Source organism: Myxocyprinus asiaticus, chromosome 47 (assembly GCF_019703515.2).
Source record: "Myxocyprinus asiaticus isolate MX2 ecotype Aquarium Trade chromosome 47, UBuf_Myxa_2, whole genome shotgun sequence".
Classification (NCBI taxonomy): Eukaryota; Metazoa; Chordata; class Actinopteri; order Cypriniformes; family Catostomidae; genus Myxocyprinus; species Myxocyprinus asiaticus.
The window spans coordinates 24640908-24647500 of NC_059390.1; the positions used below are offsets into that span (position 1 = coordinate 24640908).

Below are 6593 nucleotides of genomic sequence, written 5' to 3' on the forward strand. Positions count from 1 at the left end.
TCTGAATATCCTTGCAAATATCAGAGATAACAGAGATGAAACTACTATCAAACAACACAATATATAAGATAAGATCTGCTGGTGTCTCTTGCACTTTATAAAACCCATTTTTTTTAAGTAAACCATTCACAAATCACTGATACTAATCAGCTTAAAGTTAAAGTTCATAGAAAATCAATGCTCTCACAAAACATTTCTGCCCATCTCAAGCAAGCAGCAGAGACTAAAACCAGTGTTTTGTTGGAGAGAACAAAACACAGCATAGCAACACAAAAAACTCAACCCAACCGTGACGTGTAGTGAAGGGAGTGTAATGGGGTGGGACTGGTTTATTGTCTCAGCGTCACTGATGTATTACTCTAAAGACATTGGGTCATGAACGTGAAAATGAACCAGAACATGAAAGTACAACTGAGTGCCCTGAACAGAACAAAATCCTCATGGTAGAATGCCAGAGTAACAGTGACTTCAGAGAAATGAAACAGTTTTGTAAAGAGCAATGGGCTGCAGGTCTGATCAGAAACTACACAAAGCGTTTGGCTGAGATTGATGTTAAGGCTGAAATCAAGACTATAATCAGAGTTGGTGCCAGGATGAATTTGGAATTTCTGAGGGGGCTCACATTTGTCACTATATAACGTTGCTAAAAGGAGTGTTTGTTCTATGGTCGCCGTCAGCTTTTGTAGACATGCAAACCCAAAAACTATACCAAACAAATGCTCAAAATAAATCAAATGTATCTACTGTACCTTGCTACAAAATAGACTAACGTGAAATCGATCAACTGAAAAATTGGGATACAGTGTTTGAAGTGAGGGGGCAAAGAGCCTAATTTTGATTCATTGTTCATTTTGATTCATTCACTGATTTAGTGACCATTTCTGAAGATTGTATATTTACACCAGAAGGTGGCAACAAATGAACATCTTTTATGTTTTGAATGAGTTGTTCAATCATTGATTCAACTGATTTGTTAAAAATACAGAGTTGTTCACCACCCAAACAATGGAAGTGAACAAGAACGATTCGTTCACTCAAAAGATTTGTTCAAAACCACTATAATCAGAGTCGTGCCAGGATAAAATAAATAAGGGGCTTTTGAAATTTCTAAAGGGGGCATAAATTTAATTGAACAAATAAATGCTACTGTAAAATATTGTAAATGTAAATAGTTAGCACTAGCGTTTGGTAAATTACCCAAAAATGTAATCCACTACAAATTACTTATACCTCTAAAATATGTGTAACCCAGTAATGCATGTAGAATTACCTAAATTGTAAGTCAGTAAGTGGAATCTGATTACAAGATTTTAAAATGTAATGTGTTTCACTACTTCTTTTTTACTTGAAAGTAATTAAATTACAGTAACTAATTACTTTTTAGTCAGATTTTATTTGTGTGACATAACTTTTTAATAAAGTTGAATGAACTGATACATTTGTATAATGTGTATCTAACAAAAGTTCTCTAGTTATGCTGACATAAAATTACCATAAGTTGAATTTACTTAAAATACATGATGCAGTGCAGTTTGTTAGACTAGACATGAAAAATGCAAAATGCACTATTGATTTTCACAAGACAAAACTTCTTAGAATGTCTGTAAAGTAAATTAAACACCCTGATCCAATTTTAGATCTGTAGTTTATAATAACTCTGTGTTTAGTACACAGTCAGTAGTCTAGTTACCAGTTTATTTGTTCTGTGGCATCTGATTTGTGCAGACAGTTTGCTGTGTTAACGTTGTGGAACATTATATGCACATACTTTTCTCTTTCCGGTTAATCAGTTGAACAAAGCATGTTAATAAAATACTAGTTCCAGAGCAAATTTGCCTGGGCAACACTTGCAGTATTATAACACAGAGTGGGGAGGGTAAAGTATTGACCCACATTGTCTATCTCCACCCACAAGGTCGCTGCTCCAGCAGTGGTAATCTGTCCCTGGACGTGCTTGTTACAGTCTCCTCCTGTAGATTAAGCTCAAGGCACGAACCATCTGTTACAGTAACATCACTAAGAGAAAGCAAGTGCTTATTAGACGAGGTCATTATTTATTTATTTATTTATTTCATTATTTTTTGCTGAGAGAGAGAGAGAGAGAGTGCATGCACTTGTGCTTTAAAGTGTTGATTAAGCTGCCTGATAAACTAACTGCCTCCCTCTCCCCCAGTCCTGCATGCCTCATTATGGTGTCCAAATTTTTGTAAAAAAATATTTGTGAAATTTTTTTTTTTGCTCAAGAGTAGCCAACCTCACATTTAACTAAAAATGTCGACTTAACTCAGTGCAGTTATAAATATCGTTACCACTGGATGGCAACGTTATGTCGAGAACGAGATGAAAGCAATTGACTATTACTGTAATTTCTAAACAGTATTGAGGCTAATTTTATTGTTTAGATCTTTAAACTTTTTCTTCAGCAACTCCATCTCTATTTGTCTACATTATACTTTAAATGCATTTGTGAGATATTCTGTATATTTACTTTGTCCCTGTTTACCTAGCAAGAATCACGAGCAGGTTTTGAAGAAAGGCAACAAAATAAATAAATAAATAAATAAATAAATAAATAAAAAGAGAGAGAGAGAGAGAGAGAGAGAGCAGAAGCGCATAGGAAAAGTTAAATGACACAAGAGAAACAACAGGATATTGTTTATTTATTAGCTGTTTTTTTTTTCAATATAACATGGAGAAAAAAATGCAACTATGCATTTAGTAAATAAATACAGAAGAAAAAACACAGTCCAAATGTAAACTGTTAGATTATTACTGTGTAAGTGTGAAGAAATAATCAAACTGATGATCAAGATAAAAAACAAGTGAGATTGCAACAGCACTCCACTGTTGTTTACCCTGTCTGTGTCTCAAAACATAGTGAGCCACCTACAAAAACAGCATTTCGTCAGCATCTTGGACTCGTGTCGAAACAACATCGAAGTGTCCAAGACGCCCAAAAACGCTGCACGCCTCAATATGACGCCCGAAACTGCTGCACGCGCCCATGAACGCCCCGAGATGCTGTCCATTTAGGCAGCTCACTACGTTTTGAGACAAAGCCAGTGAGTTTCCCCACACCAGGGAGGCGGAGGCTCGGGCCCATTTCTATTTATAATGGGCTGAACAAATTTTGCAACTGTAAAGGTCAATGAAGGAGTCGGTTTGAAAATAATATAGATGTTGAGACATGCGCAGACGCGGGATGATGCCATATTGGACTTGAGTATTCAGCTGACACACACGCATACACGCACCGTTCCTGCTTCAGCCAGAACACCGGATCACTCAATTCAGATAGACGGAAAAAAACTCGCATAAGGTAAAAACTACATTCCCTGCTTGAACTTCATTCAGTAATAACGATCGTGCTCTACAAGGGCTCGCGCTTTGCCAAGCGAATTTCCGCATATGGACGCTTTTTCCTTAATAAAAACATTTGGTGGTTGTTTGTAACAGTCGGAAATATACACAAACCTCCGAGGAGGAGTTTAAAAAAAATGGTCTGACAAATGCATCCACCTTCTTTATAAATAACGCGATTGTCGAGCGATGGCACTTTCGATTCTGCTGATAAAATATATTTTCGCGCGCTGGAAATGTCGCGGAAAAATAGCGTTTATGTAACAAGCGATATTTTCGTTTCGTGTTCTTCCTCAAAGCGACTGACTTTATTTTGAACTGCCATTTGACCTCCTTTCGATTTCAAAGGACGAAATGTTTATAAATACCAACACTTAATTTCACATCGTCGGACGGTGTTTCTATAATTGTTGTTGATCGTCGCGCACTGGTCGGTGAACGCGATTCAGGTGCGCTGAGAATAATCGCAAATCCCCGATCTTCACGTGTCAAACCCGCTCTCAACATGGCGGGGTAAGGTGTGTTAAAACTGCCATGCAAAATCTTTGAAGAAGGAAAAAATAAAACCGCGCTGGTTACGCGTCCGGTTTTCGTTTCTTTCGCTGCACCTGGACGTGCTTTAATGAATTAAATTTATCGTTGTCGTTTAGCGACGTCGGTGAAGTTTTTTTCCGCTGCAATACTTTTAGAGTGTGTAAAGTACAGGAGTGTATCTGCGGTCACACACACATACACACACACACACACGCACACACGCACACACACACACACACACACACACACACACACACACACACATGCTCAAACTATATTTCCTGTATTTCAATATTCGCTGTGTATGAGTGTGGGTTAACAGGGCCAAAATGTTTAGCCCATCGCATATTGATTAGTCAAATTAATCGAAACGTTCCTGAAACGTTGTCTAGATGTTAACAGCTTCCAGAGAGAGCATTAAAGTATAATTAATTACTCGTTTTTTTTTTGTTGTTTTTTTGTTTTTTTCATATCAAACTGATTCTGATCCATTAGAATGTGAAAAGTTATTAATTTTAGGGGAAAAAAGACGAACATTTATTTGATTAGCTTTTATATTAGTGGATATCTGCGGATTCATACACAGTAAGTTCATGGCAGTAATTGAAGTGAAATGAAGTCAAGCGTTTGATGATGTGATGAAATTATAGATTTATTATTATTATTATTATTATTATTATTATTCCCGTTAATTCTCTGTCTGACCTTTATATCTGTGCAGGTCTTGGTCGGCTAGCCTTTTTTAGACTATCACGTGCAGATAGTATAGGTCTATTTAAGATATATTTAATAGATCTGGTGTGCAACATGGAGAAAATATAATGTATCCACAGCACGGCCATAAATGGAATTAACGCGTATCAAATGATCGATTGCGCAAGTGTTATGTGCGTGTTCGCCTAGACAAAGCTTGATAATAGGTGCGATGATAAAGGTTGCATTTCACTGAGGGAAAATGTAATTGCTCAAGAGCAAGGCCGAAACATCATACGATAAAGCCTGACCGGTGCTTACGCAACATGTAAAGGACTGGTAATCCATATTTAAAACATCATTGCTAACACATACAAACTCATTGATGTGGAGTGTGAGTGATGTTATGAGATATGTCACAGGGTAATCAGATAGTTTACCCATCGGGTCGCAGAGATCGGGTGACAGCCGCTTGTTCTGTTCTTTGGGATTGAATAATGCAATTTACATTTAGTCCATTGTGACGTCATTTCATTGAGGATGTCACAATGTGAGCGTGAAAACGAGCATTGGTGGCCTCCAATTGTAATTCTAGACAGAGTGATGACTTTTAAGAAAAAAGAGTTATCTACTGTAGTGTACACTGTAAAAAAAAATCCTGTTGTTTAAAAAAAAACAACAAAAACAAAAAAACTGGCAGCTGTGGTTGCCAGAATAATTATGTAAAAAAATACAGTACAAATGTAAAAAACTTTAAAGAACAACCTGTACATTTTACAGTTTAAAATTGTTGTAATTTACATGACCACACTGGCACTGTAAAAAAACAATCCTGTTCAATTCACAGTAAAAAAAAACCATCATAAACGTGATATTAAACTTCTGAAACTGGAAAAATCAGCTTTTTACTTTATAAGATATTGTTAAGCACCGTGAAAATTACAGAAGGGCACATGATGACATGAAGTTCATCAATAGTGGCTCTTCCTGGAGCAATGACCAATAAACATGTAGAGACAGTGCTCAGTGTCACTCACACAAACACTAAACACCATCAGGGTAACACATGTGAAATTAAAATATATAAAATTTTAACAATAATTTACTGTAAAAAGTACATGTACCCTCTTGTTAAACATAATGTAAATTGTTTACATTATGGTAAAAATTATACTTTTTACACCTAAAAAATGCAATTTTTACAATAAAATGTGTATTGTCTTTTAAAGCATATTAAAACATTTTTACTGTACATTTTACAGTTAATATTCATTAATCAATGTTTTATTTCTGTAGCATTTTTACAGACTTTTACCGTTAAAATTACAGACATTTTTTACAGTGTACTGTAGTGCCTTTTGTGGGGTGGACACCTTGCAGTGGAGAAAATAATAGTATATTATTAGTAGTATATTATTACAGACATCACCCAGACGTGTATTTGATGTGTGTTTACATCTGGAAGACTTATTTTTTCCATTGTTTGCTCATCTGCAATACGTCTATTGATGAAGTTTGACAATAGGTATGTCTCGGATGTTTATAAGACATTCAGAAGACGTCTTTGAGACCTTTATGATTTAGAAAGTTTGTAAACCTGATCTTTTTAAGATGTTTAGCAGATGTTAATTAGATTGCGTTGCTTTCCAGATGAAAAGGTCTAAAACAGACATCTCGGAGATGTATGTGTGCTAGTTAACTGGAGTAGTACCATGGCATGAATGGATCTTGAATGTCAACTCATACGGTCAAAAAGTTGTACTTCCAGTGAACTGAACTTTGAAGACATTAGGTGTTTTTTTGTGTGTGTGTGTGTGTGTGTGTGTGTGGCAAAAAAATAAATAAAGTGTTGCCAAAACTTCTCATGAACTGAAAAATCATTGATGCCATCATGTTGTCCTTTATCCAGGAATATTCCGGGTACAATACAAATGAAGTTTAATTGAGAGAATTTTTTGCATAATATTAATTACCCCCCCAATTACCTCATCCCTCATTTATTTAAA

At 35.9% G+C, this 6593-nt stretch overlaps 1 protein-coding gene across 3 annotated transcripts in view; it reads left to right on the forward strand.

The window, feature by feature from the left end:
* The first annotated feature begins 3142 nt into the window (after positions 1 to 3142).
* Positions 3143 to 6593, forward strand: part of LOC127436716 (scm-like with four MBT domains protein 2) — a 70046-nt gene continuing 66595 nt past the window's right edge. For 2 of the 3 annotated variants that reach the window (XM_051691027.1, XM_051691028.1), the window contains exon 1: positions 3144 to 3319. The gene's annotated coding sequence lies outside the window, so the exon portion shown is untranslated. Of the gene's footprint in view, positions 3320 to 6593 lie in introns of all 3 variants that reach the window. The other variant, XM_051691026.1, reaches the window with a different exon arrangement.